Raw genomic sequence first — 12,997 nt, forward strand, 5'->3', positions numbered from 1 at the left:
TTTGTACTCGCTCCACGCGGCGCTCTTTTAATCCACAGCTCGCTCTTCAAAGTGCCCGTGGAGAAGTCCCCTTTCATTATGAAAAGCCGAAAATTTGAGAGGGAGAACTTCTTCTTGCCGATGTTCGATATATCAAGTGTTCCTGCTATTTTTGTTCGAAATAGTAGTATATTTTTCTAGGCATTGACGTTAAAAAGCTACCGTGTTCGAAAATAGTTCAATATAAAGCATAGTTCGATATAACCGAGTTTGATATAGTTGGTTTCGACTGTAGCAGCGCCCGTCCTGTCTATGTGTTTTCTTTGTTTGCAGTGTGGTCGTGATTTTGGCGGGAAATTTACGACTGAATTCGACTGTATAAGTCCAGGCTGCTTTCGGCAATATACTTCAGTAAGGCTCGATAGCCGGGCCCACGGAGGCAAGAATAATAGTCCTGTGATCCAGTTGGATGAAGGTCCAAAGGCTCAAAGTTTTGCTGGTATAGGGTCGTCAGATTTGTTTATGTAACCGATGTCTTAAGTGAAACACCCCGCATGGTGTGTGTGTGTGTGTGTGTGTGTGTGTGTGTGTGTGTGTGTGTGTGTGTGTGTGTGTGTGTGTGTGTGTGTGTGTGTGTGTGTGTGTGTGTGTGTGTGCTTTTTCCGCCCCCTATATGTGAAAATAACTTAAAGGAAAAAAGGGGGTAGCCCGTACCACCAGGAGGTATAACGGGCTCAAGCTAATCTAACATAAATGAAGAGGGGAAACTTCCCAAATTTTTATTTTTTTGAAAAAGCCAATTAGTTAAAAAAATAACATGGGTAAAACCTAGTGAGTGCGGCATGAAACTGTGATAAACTAGTTAGCTTCTCAGGGATGAGCAGGTCGATATGCAGCAGCAGTGTATTTCCCCCACTTGAGTTTTTGGAGTTCGTGTGTGTGTGTGTGTGTGTTCGTATGTATGTGCCTCTGTGCGTGTGTGCGTATACGTGTTTGAGTGTGTGCGTGAGTGTGCATGTGCCTGTCTGCATGCGTGTTTGTGTGTTCATGTGTATGTGCCTGTGTGCGTGCGTGTGTATGTGACTGTATGTGCGTGCTTGCATGTTTGTGTGTGTTCTTGTGTATGTACCTGTATGCGTGTTTGTGGGTGCATGTGTGTGTTCGTGTGTATGTGCGTGTGTGTATGTTGATTTGTGGGGTTTAACGTCCCAAAACCACTATATGATTATGAGAGACGCCGTAGTGGAGGGCTCCAGAAATTTTGACCACCTGGGGTTCTTTAACGTGCACCCAAATCTGAGTACACGGGCCTACAACATTTCCGCCTCCATCGGAAATGCAGCCGCCGCAGCCGGGAATCGAACCCGTGACCTGCGGGTCAGCAGCCGAGTACCTTAGCCACTAGACCACCGCGGCGGGGCAGTGTATGTGCCTGTATGTGCGTGCGTGCATGTTTGTGTGTATGTGTGTGTTCGTGTGTATGTGCCTGGGTGCGTGTGTGTTCGTGTGTGCTGGTGTATGTGCATGTGTGTGTGTTCTTGGGTATGTGCCTGTGCGCGTGTGTGTGTGCGTGTATGTTTGTGTGTGCTCGTGTGTATGTGCCTGTGTGCGTGTGTGTTCGTGTGTGTTCGTGTGTGTTTGTGCATGTGCCTGTGTGCGTGTTTGTGTGTGCATGTGTGTGTGTTCGTGCGTATGTGCCTGTGTGCGTGCGTGTTTGTGTCTGTGTGTTCGTGTGTGTGTGCGTGTTTCTGTGTATGTGCCTGTATGTGCGTGCGTGCATGGTTGTGTGTATGTTCGTGTGTATGTGCCTGTGTGCGTGTATGTTTGCGCGCGTGCGTGCGTGTTTGTGTGTGTGTTCGTGTGTATGTGCCTGTATGTGCGTGCGTGCATGTTTGTGTGTATGTTCGTGTGTATTGCCTGTGTGCATGTATGTTTGCGTGCGTGCGTGCGCGCGCGCGCACGCGCGCGCGCGTGTGTGTGTGTGTGTGTGTGTGTGTGTGTGTGTGTGTGTGTGTGTGTGTGTGTGTGTGTGTGTGTGTGTGTGTGTGTGTGTGTGTGTGTGTCGCACACAGTACTTTTGATAACGCGTTCCAAGTAGCACCGCCACTTTTTCGGTAGCCTAGCAACATACTGGTTACCACGTAAGAACCGCACCGTATCACCCAAGTAGCAACGGACTGGCTGAACGTTTTGTTCAGACTTTGAAGTCAGCGCTCCGCAAGACCAGTCCAAGGAGCGCCAGTGAGGAGTTAGCCGACTTCCTTCTGGCGTATCGTAATACGCCTCATGCTACGACAGGGGAGGCCCCTTCCACTTTGCTCCTGGGGAGACACTGCGGACCAGACTAGACCTGTTACGACCAGTGGTCTAGAACAGAGTGCGCCAGCGCCAGTTCGACCAGACAAGGCGTCACCCATGTCGCAACAACGTCATCGCTGTTGATGATGCCGTTCGTGTGCGCAATGTCCGATCGGGACCAAAGTGGCTGTGTGCAACAGTTCTTGCCCGTACGGGACCAGTACGGGACGTGGCATGTGGAATATCGGTTAAGTGTAGTGACTCCTCGGGGTGTGTTCCAGTGGGTGCGTCACCAAAATCACATCCGCAACGATAACACCGGCATCGCCACGGAGTTCGAACTACCCTTCAGTGAAAGGCAGCAAGAAGTTGCCACACAGGTCCCGACCTGCGACTCATCACATGACGTCGACAGCTCGCTCACCGCACAAAGTGAACCGGCGGGCACTGCAAACGCTCCTAGCGAACGTCGCTACCCGCAGAGACAGCGTCGCCCACCTGATCACTTTGTGCCGTAAACTTCTTGGACAATACTTGGGGATCCAAATAGCTGTGGGGGGATGTCGCATATCTGTACACACGCGCTTGTGCGATACACTGTCACGCGGCGCATATCGTAACACCCTCGCCCACGATGGGAATAAAAGCGCTTGGCGCTTGGTGGGCCGGGGGCACTTTCCTTCGGCACTCTTAGTTATCGCTATATGTTGCTGGCATGCGAATAAAGCATGTTTGCGTCTTCATACCCGACAGAACACGACACGACACGAAACACGACAGAACGTCGCATGAAGGGCTTCATACGGGAGACATGGACGATCTCAGTAGTTCGATAACGGCGCTCTGCTGGGGCTACAAGTGTCGTCACGCTATAATTCACTTGTGAAGTTTCTTCAAGAACTGTGTACGGCCCGATAAACTGCGGCTGGAATTTGTCGCACAAACCAGGTGTGCGAATAGGCATAAAAAGGAGCACTTCGTCTCCAGGTTGAAAGGATACAGCACGATGCGATTCATCATAAACCAGCTTTCTGTCTTGCTGTCGGGCTTCAGTGTTTATACGAGCAGGTTGGCCTCTCTGTGAGCCGTAAAACGTATTCCTCTGAAGAGGATGGAGATGAATCCACGTGGCAGGTAAAGAAAGAGACGTCCAGGAAAGAAGTAGGGGAGCGTACATAAACTAGGCAAAAAATGATGAGTAGCCGGTTGTCCGCTGAATAGCCGTATTGTAGGCGAAAGTGACGAATGGTAGAACTACATCCCAGTTCTTGTGGTCTGGTTGAATGTAGGCGGCGATCATGTCAGCAAGAGTGCGGTGGAATCGCTCAGTGAGGACGTTAGTTTGGGGATGATAACTAGAGGCAGTCTTGTGAGTTGTACCAGAGGCGCGAAGAAGTTAGTTCACTAGTTGTGAAAGTAAGGCCCTTCCACGGTCACTGAGCAATACACGTGGAGCACCATGACGCAGTATAATGGCTCGGAGGATGAAATCGGCAATTTCAGAAGCTGAACCGGTAGTGACGGATGCCGTCTCGGCGTAGCGCGTCAAATGGTCAACGGCTGTTACTATCCATCGGTTTCCAGCAGCACTGACTGGAAAGGGGCCTCAAACATCGGTGCCTACAACTTCGAATGGTGTGAGTGGGCACGGAATAGGCTGTAGTGTACCGGCTGGAGCAGATGTGGGTAGTTTTCTACATTGGCAGGTAGTGCAGGACCCAACGTACCGAGCTACACTAGTGGTAATACCTGGCCAATAAAACCGACTTCGAAGGCGATCGTAGGCGACCAAGGTGACCAGCAGTCGGATGGTCATAAAGTGCTCTGAGGACTTCGGACCGAAGCGATCGGGGTAGAACGGGAACCCAGCGCTTACCGTCAGGATGGTAAATTTTGCGGTACAGCACCGAGTTGTCCAGCTTAAACTGCGAGAGTTGGCGACGGAGCCTCGCATTAGGTGGACGGGAACTGCCAGTGAGGCAGCCTATAATACGTCGACAGTATGGGTCAGCCAGCTGTCGAGAAGAAAAATCGTACGGGTCGTCCGAAGGCAGCTGGTCCATAGAGGCGAGAGAGGAAACCGCCGTAGACGTGAACTCCGAGGGTGTGTTGTGCAAAGTGATTGCGAAAGCGCTGAGGGGAGCCGCTGGTAGTGGGCAGCGAGAAAGAGCATCGAAGTCGTTATGTTTTCTGCCACACTTGTATACGATGTCAAAATCATACTCTTGTAGGCATAGAATCCAGCGGCCGAGGCGTCCCGACAAGTTCTTGAGTGTCTAAAGCCAACATAAAGCGTGGGGGTTGGTCACAATGGTGAAATGGCAGCCGTGAAGATAGGGACGAAATTTCTGCGCTGACCAAACGATGGCGAGGCACTCCTTCTCGGTGATCGTGTAGTTCCTCTCGGCTGCGGAGAGGACGCGGCTGGCGTACGCAACGACTCGCTCTCGCGAAGAGTTGTCGCGCTGCAGGAGCATGGCTCCTAAACCGGGGTCGCTAGCGTCTGTATGGAGGAAGGTCGGTGCACCATCGTGAAAATGAGAAAGTACAGGATTGGTCGTGAGGGCACTCTTCAACCTGTCGAAAGCCGATTCACATTCCTGAGACCACTGAAAGGGCGTACCAGAAGCAAGTAGCTTATGGAGTGGTGCGGCTATGGAGGCAAAGTTTGGTATGAATCGCCGAAAGTAAGAGGCGAGACCAAGGAAACTTCGAAAATCTTTCGGCTTGTCAGGGCGAGGGAAGCGAAGCACCGCAGCAGTTTTCTCAAGGTCTGGACGAATTCCATACTTCCTCACAACATGACCGAGGACCTTGATAGATCTGCTGGCGAAATGGCACTTCTTGGTGTTAATTTGAAGACCAGCGCCCGCAAGGCAAGTCAGGGCCTCGTCCAAGCGTTGCAGATGTTGAGGAAACGTCGATGAAAAGACAACAATGTCATCGAGCTAAAATAGGCAAGTCTTCCATTTCAGGCCACGGAGCACGGTGTCAATCAAGCGCTCAAAAGTTGCGGGCGCATTGCATAGACCAAACGGCATAACATTGAATTGGTATAGGCCGTCCGGGGTAGCAAACGCCGTTTTTTCTTTGTCATCTTCGTGCATGGGGATTTGCCAATAGCCGGAGCGCAAGTCGAGGCTTGAAAAGAATTGAGCACCTTGTATGGAATCGAGGGCGTCGTCGATACGTGGCATGGGGTATACGTCCTTCCTCGTGATCTTACTGAGTGCTCGGTAATCGACGCAAAATCGTACAGAACCGTCTTTTTTACGCACCAGAACCACTGGAGACGACCAAGGACTGGTTGAGGGTCGGATTATCTCCCGTTGCAGCATATCGTCTACGTTTTCCTCAATGATTTTTCGTTCGGCTAGGGAGACGCAGTACGGACGACGATGCACAATGGATGTTCCGTTGGTCTGAATACGATGTGCTGTAGCTGTTGTCTGGCCCAGGCTGGATGAATTAACATCAAAAGAGTTTACATACTTTTGCAACAAATCAAGCAGCTGCTGCTTCTGCGAGTCTGTCAAGTCCTTGTGTGATGGCTGCTGTAAAGGCCGAGGAGGCAGCATGATCTCCATGATGGCCTTTAGAGGAGGCAGGAGTAAGAGGCACGACGCACACAGGCTCCAGATCGGCAACGCAGGCGACAGTAGTACCCCGCGGCAGTGAAATTTTATCTGGTGTGGTGTTCGTAGCAGCGAGGACAGCTGATTCATTGTTGAAACGAGCCACTCCTGATGCGAGAGCTATGCCTTTATTAAGGCAACGGGGTGATGGAGTGACCAAAATGTCACCAGAGTCGACGTCGTTGGACAAAACTGTGACTAATTGGTGTTGGTTTGGGGGTAACTCTATGTCTACAGCAACCATCAGTCGAAGTGGCCTGTAGGTTTCGTCACTAAGCAAGTGGTCTGTGTGAGTAAGATGGACGACACGTTGTGCACAACAAATAGCCGCGGAAGCCGATGAAAGAAAGTCCCAGCCTAAAATGAGTTCGTGGGAGCACGGGGATAGCACAGCGAATTGTATATGATGAAGAATGTCGTTGATTAGCACACGGGCAGTACAGAGAGCGGAAGGGCGAATCATTGTTCCGTGGGCTGTAACCAGTGTTGGTCCATCATAAGGTGTCGTGACTTTTCGAATACGGGTACACAAATCAGCACGAATAATAGAAAACCCAGCCCCAGTGTCCACCAAAGCATCAACGTCCACTCCCTCAACTGTGACTGCAATCATATTGTAAGGGCGCGCTGGAGGAATTGGAGTCCTGTGTTGGAATGCAGTTTGTACTCCAAAAACTGCATCGCTCAGTTTTCCGGACGCCGATCAGAAGCGAGGGAAGCAGGCTGAAGAGGAGAAGAGGAGCGACGGTAGGACGATGGTGAACGGCGTCGGGTTGATCGATGACTACTGCGCAGTTCACCGGATGCTGGCGGAGATGGAGACCGACGCGGCGGTGACGAATAACGACGGCCCTGGTACAAGGCTCCTGCGGTATAGTCTCGTTCGCGTATGTCGTACCCTCGGCGCTCATCTTGCTGGCACTTGCGGCAAAAGCGTGAAATGTGACCACGATAGCCGCAATAATAGCAAGTAGGGCGAGTCGATCGATAAGGAGCGTAGTAGCTTGTGTTAGATGCACCGGGAGAGAGAGCAGTGAGAGGGACAGATGATGGCTCAGGCGGTGGTGATGGAAAGTTCGTGGGAAAGCTTCTGGGAGGTGCGGCAGCAACCGATGCGTACGTTCGTGGCGGCGACGTCGAGCTGACGTTGCCTGATGGTACGGCGACGGCATGCGAGAACGATGGGAGAGTACGAGCGACAGTGGGCTGCAGGTGGGCCATGTGGGTCATGGACGTGAGCTCCTCCTTGATGACATCCCACAATGACATTGAAGAAGACTGAAGGGACACACTGAAGGTAGTGTGAATCCCATTGATTCTAATTCTTCGCGTATAATCACCCTTATTGTGTCTCGTAGGTTTGGATTGCCGTAATACGGGCCGCATCACTGTCCGGTTGTAGGCGCATAGACTCAAGTTCTTCGAGGCGCTGACAGGTTGTCGCAACGTCAGCAACAATAACCGGATTCTGGATTGCAAGGGCATTGAATGCGATGGGTGCAATCTCCTTAAGAAGCTGGCGTACCTTGTCTGACTCTGTCATTGGGGTGCCAGCCCGGCGGCAAAGTGAAAGGACATCCTCGATGTAGGATGTATACGACTCCCCGATCTGCTGTTTCCGAGTCACGAGAGCTTTCTTTGCGAGAGCTGAACGAACAGCTGGTGTGCCAAAGACATGTCGAAGCTGATCTTTGAAGGCTGACTAGTCGGGGATGTCGATGAAGTGGTTGAGGAACCACGTCTTCGCGACACCCGTGAGGTAGAATGACACGTGAGCGAGTTTGTAGGTGTTATCCCACCGGTTAGCAGCGCCGACACGTTCGAAATCGTCCAGCCATTCCTCCACATATTCCCCGCGCATACCAGCGAAGGGATGGGGCTCACGCTCGAGGCTGTTAATGACGTGAAAAGGCGCGGCACGCGGTGGCGGAGTGGGAACGGCTGCAGCACCGACCTCTTCTTGGTGTGACATATTTCCGGACACCTGGCCCAAGCGGCGACCTGAACGTAGCTCCAGGGGGTAGAGTGGTCGATAGGATGACGAGGGATCTAACAGCGCGCTCCACCACGTATGAAGTCTTGGTTTGCAAGACCTTTATTAGGCCCGAGGAACCAGCAGCCGACAGCTGAGATGAACGAACCAAGATGATGATGCTACGTGACAACGATGAGGATGCATGAACAACACATGATAATGATGATAATGTACAGATGAAGAGGATTGGTATACTAAATGCCAACAATATATATATATATATATATATATATATATATATATATATATATATATATATATATATATATATATATATATATATATATATATATATATATATATATATATTCGCATTAAAGCATCGTTTTTCGTTTGCTCGTTCGCTTCTTCTGGTGACTTATAACTCGACCCGAATCCAGGAGACTTCAAGAAATATACATATATATATAAATATATATATATATATATTTATATATATATAGTTATGGCGTTTATTAGCCGGCACACAGCGAGTCTACACAATGGCGACAGTAACAGCCAAGCACGGACTCTCCACGCGAGCGGCGTTCTTTTTGGGCAGACCCACTAGAAAGCACTTGAGAGTTCGACCCATTTCAGTGTTCGGCGGCTTCTCTACAATTACCCGGGGTCGAAGAGGGAGCCACCTGGCGACCTAACAGCTTGTCACTACGAGCGGGTCATAGTAAGCCTTCAGGTGCTCCACGTTGACTATGTCGCGCCCGCAGCGGCGCATGTCCGAAGATTGTTCAACTGGCTCGATAAGATAGTTGACCAGAGATGTGCGCTCGATCACACGGTAGGGACCTTCATATTTCGGGAGTAGTTTGGAAGAAGGGCCAGCTACAGAGGTCGGGATTGAGAGCCATACAAGGGAACCAGGAAGGAACGTGGGCTCAGAAGTGGCGGAGCCATCACAAATACTCTTCTGCCGCTCTTGCTCATGCGTCGTAAAAGTCTTCGCAAGCTCGTGACACTCTTCAGCAAGCCTGGTGGTCCCAGAAATAGGTGTACACTCAGATGGATCCGGCTTGTACGGGAGTATCGTGTCGATGGTGTGTGACGGGTGCCTTCCGTCCAGCAAAAAGAAAGGTGAAAAACCAGTCGTGCTCTGAGGGGCGATGTTGTAGGCGTAGGTGACGAAGGGCAGTATGGTATCCCAATTCGTGTGGTTGGCGGCGACGTACATCGACAGCATGTCGCCGAGGGTGCGGTTAAAGCGTTCGGTCAGGCCATTCGTCTGCGGGTGGTAAGCAGTAGTTTTGCGGTGGACAGAATGGCACTCAGTGAGAATGGCGTCGACGACTTCTGACAAGAAGACACGGCCTCGATCGCTGAGAAGCTCCTGGGGTGGACCGTGGCGCAGTATGAATCGATGCAGTAGGAAGGACGCAACATCACGCGCAGTAGCCGCAGGGAGAGTGGCGGTTTCGGCGTATCGCGTTAAATGATCTACGGCGACGATGGCCCAGCGGTTGCCAGTGGACGTCAGAGGGAGTGGTCCATACAAATCGATACCTATGCACCCAAACGGACGGTCAGGGCAAGGTAACGGTTGCAGACCGGCTGGTGACATGAGTGCGGACGGTTTGCGGCGTTGGCAAGCGAGACAGGAGCGAATGAACTGCTGGACGTAGCGGTACATCCCGCGCCAGAAGTAGCATTGTCTAATGCGATGGTAGGTTTTGAATGCCCCAGAGTGCGCGCACTGTGGATCAGAATGGAAGGATTCACATATCTCCAACCGCAGACTGCGGAGTATCACGAGTAGCCACTGCCGGCCATCGGCGTCGTAATTGCGTCGGTGTAGGAGGCCGTCACGAATGGCGAAATGGTGAGCTCGACGACGCAAGGCACGCGTGGATGGCGTTGCGGACGGATCAGAGAGCAAGTCGATCAGTTTGGCGATCCAATTATCCTTTCGCTGTTCGGTAGCAATAATGTCAACATCAATGGCAGAAACAGCAACCGAGGATACTGAGCAGAGCACGTCAGCTTCAGGCAGAGGGGAGCGCGAGAGGGCGTCGGCGTCAGCATGCTGGCGTCCGTTGCGGTAGAGCACGCGGATGTCGTAGTCTTGTAAGCGAAGATCCCAACGGGCGAGGCGGCCTGAGGGATCCTTCAATGATGACAGCCAGCATAGTGCATGATGGTCGGTAACGACATCGAATGGGCGACCATACAAATAAGGTCGAAGCTTTGTAAGAGCCCAGACGATCGCCAGGCACTCTTTTTCTGTGACGGTGTAGTTTGTCTCGGCTCTCGTGAGCGTACGGCTTGCATATGCCACAACATAATCAGGGAATCCGGGTTCGCGCTGCGCCAGGACAGCGCCGAGGCCTACACCACTGGCGTCCGTGTGCACCTCTGTTGGGGCCGTAGGGTCGTAGTGGCGGAGAATGGGAGGAGACGTCAACAAATGGCGGAGCTTCAAGAACGCGTTGTCGCACTCTGACGACCACGAATTGAGGGGCCCGTTACTTCGAAGGAGCTTCGTCAGCGGTGACATAATCGTGGCGAAGTTTCGTATGAAGCGTCGGAAGTATGAGCACAGGCCCACGAAACTACGCAGTTCTTTGACGAACGCAGGTTTTGGAAATTCGGCCACGGCCCGAAGCTTGGCTGGGTCAGGAAGAATGCCATCTTTGGACACGACGTACCCTAGGATGGTGAGTTGGCGTGCTGCAAAGCGGCACTTCTTCAGATTTAGTTGCAATCTGGCACTGCTCACACGTGCGAAAACTTCTTTTAGACGTTGGAGATGGGTGGAGAAGTCTGGAGCGAAGACAACAACGTCATCGAGGTAACACAAGCACGTGTGCCATTTTAAGTTGCGCAGAACGGTGTCCATCATGCGCTCAAATGTCGCAGGTGCATTACACAGACCAAACGGCATGACGTTGAATTCGTACAAGCCGTCGGGTGTGATGAAGGCAGTCTTCGGTCGAGCGTCATCAGCCAGGGGTACTTGCCAGTACCCCGAGCACAGATCGAGAGAAGAAAAAAATTGGGCTCCGTGAAGGCTGTCAATTGCGTCGTCGATGCACGGCAGTGGGTAGACATCCTTGCGAGTGATCTTATTGGGCCGTCTGTAGTACACACAAAACCGCACAGAAAAATCTTTCTTCGCAACAAGAACAACAGGAGACGCCCATGGACTGTGCGAGGGCCGAATGACGTCGCGTCGGAGCATATCGTCAACCTGCTCGTTAATTTCCCAGCGTTCAGCAGGCAACACGCGGTATGGACGTTGCCGTAATGGTGGATGGGCACCAGTGTCGATACGATGCGTAACAGTGGACGCGCGACCGAAAGAACTTCGCCCGACATCGAAAGAAGAACGGTATTCTTGCAACATGTCTAGAAGCTGGGAACGCTGTACTGACGTTAGGTCGTCATCAATGTATGGGCCAAATACATCAGGAGATGATGGGTCAGAAGTACAAACAGCACTGATGGTACGCGAATCGGGACAACGCGAGTCTTCGGGTACGTCCAGGACTTGTGCGTCGTCGACTGGTTCCACTCTGCCGAGACATTCCCCTCGAACCAAGGTAACAGTGTACGGGGATGGGTTGGTCACGAAAATAGCGGCGTTGCTCTGGGTGATTTGCACGGTCGCGAAAGGTACTAGCAACCCTTACCTTCGGCAAGCACGGTCGGATGGCGAAACGAGTGCAATTGTGTCGGAGAGACCGGTGCAGTAGACCGATACACCCATCGTCGAGCTTGGAGGCACTATAGTATCGTCTTTCACAAGAATCTTGCTCAGTGTCGAGGAACCGTCTTCTGGCGCCAAATACGAGAAGGGCGAGAGTTCAATTTCAGCGGCGGCACAATGAATGATGGCGTCGTTGCGGGAGAGAAAATCCCATCCCAGGATGACGTCATGAGAGCATGCAGGATTGATGATGAATCGGGCGACATACAGAACGTCCTGAGTGACAACGCGAGCTGTGCAGCCTGCTGTAGGATTAATACGATGTGAGCTAGCGGTACGAAGGGACAGTCCAGAAATCGGCGTCGTCACTTTTCGAAGCAAGCGGCAAAGGTTTTCGCTCATAACTGATACCGCAGCTCCAGTGTCAATAAGAGCGGATGCATGAACACCGTCCACAAGCACGTCAATGACATTAGATGGGCGGCTCTGAGGGCTTTCACAATGCAATAGCGTCGCAGTCCTTGCCTCTGGGACTGCGACAAATAGTTTTCCCGCTCATGAGCAGAAGAACTCGGCCGCATGGGGGACAGAGACCGACGTCGTGGAGACGGCGACCTTCGAGCAGACGGACCTGGGCGAGACGACAGTGGCAAAGACGGCAGTTCATCGTTATACGAACGGCTAAGGTGGCCAGACACAGGAGACGAAATAGGAGCCGGCTGTACTCGAGAGCAATAACGGGCTACGTGACCGGCGTAACCGCAAGCAAAGCAGATGGGCCGGTTGTCGGGTGTGCGCCATCGGTTTGCCGGGGTGGGTCTCGCCCGGAACGGTGGCTGGCAAGGCTGCATGGTGGGCTGAAAATGAGGCTGAGGGGTTGCGCCAACATACGCAGCCGGCATACCAGCTGCAAAGGACGGAGGTCGTGCGGCAGCTTCAACGTAAGTCAGTGGTGCAGGCGCTTGAACGACTGGAGGCGGCCTTGCGACCACTTGGGCGTAACTTGGGGGCACAGGGGCCGGAAGTTGTTGTGGGTGGTACGCAGGCATGGCCTCCGCTATTTCCTGCTCAATCGCTCGGCGGATGGGTGGAAGAATAGTAGTTGCCGATTGTTGAACAGCCGGTGGGTGGGCAAAGGGAAGGAGAGAGAACTGGCGCGCGATTTCCTCACGGATGAAGGACTTTAGGTCTGCCAGCAGCGCCACCTGATCACATCTCGCCTCCAAGCCAGCAAGCCCTGCTTCTCGTGGTGTAGAGCGACGGGTCATCGAACACTGCCGGCGGAGCTCCTCGTAGCTGTGGCACAGCGTGATGACCTCAGCTACTGTGCCTGGGTTTTTGGCTAGCAGCATCGTGAAGGCATCATCGTCAATGCCCTTTATGGCGTTCCGGATCTTGTCTGATTCGGAC

The sequence above is a fragment of the Rhipicephalus microplus genome, chromosome X (assembly GCF_043290135.1).
Source record: "Rhipicephalus microplus isolate Deutch F79 chromosome X, USDA_Rmic, whole genome shotgun sequence".
In the NCBI taxonomy this organism is placed as follows: domain Eukaryota; kingdom Metazoa; phylum Arthropoda; class Arachnida; order Ixodida; family Ixodidae; genus Rhipicephalus; species Rhipicephalus microplus.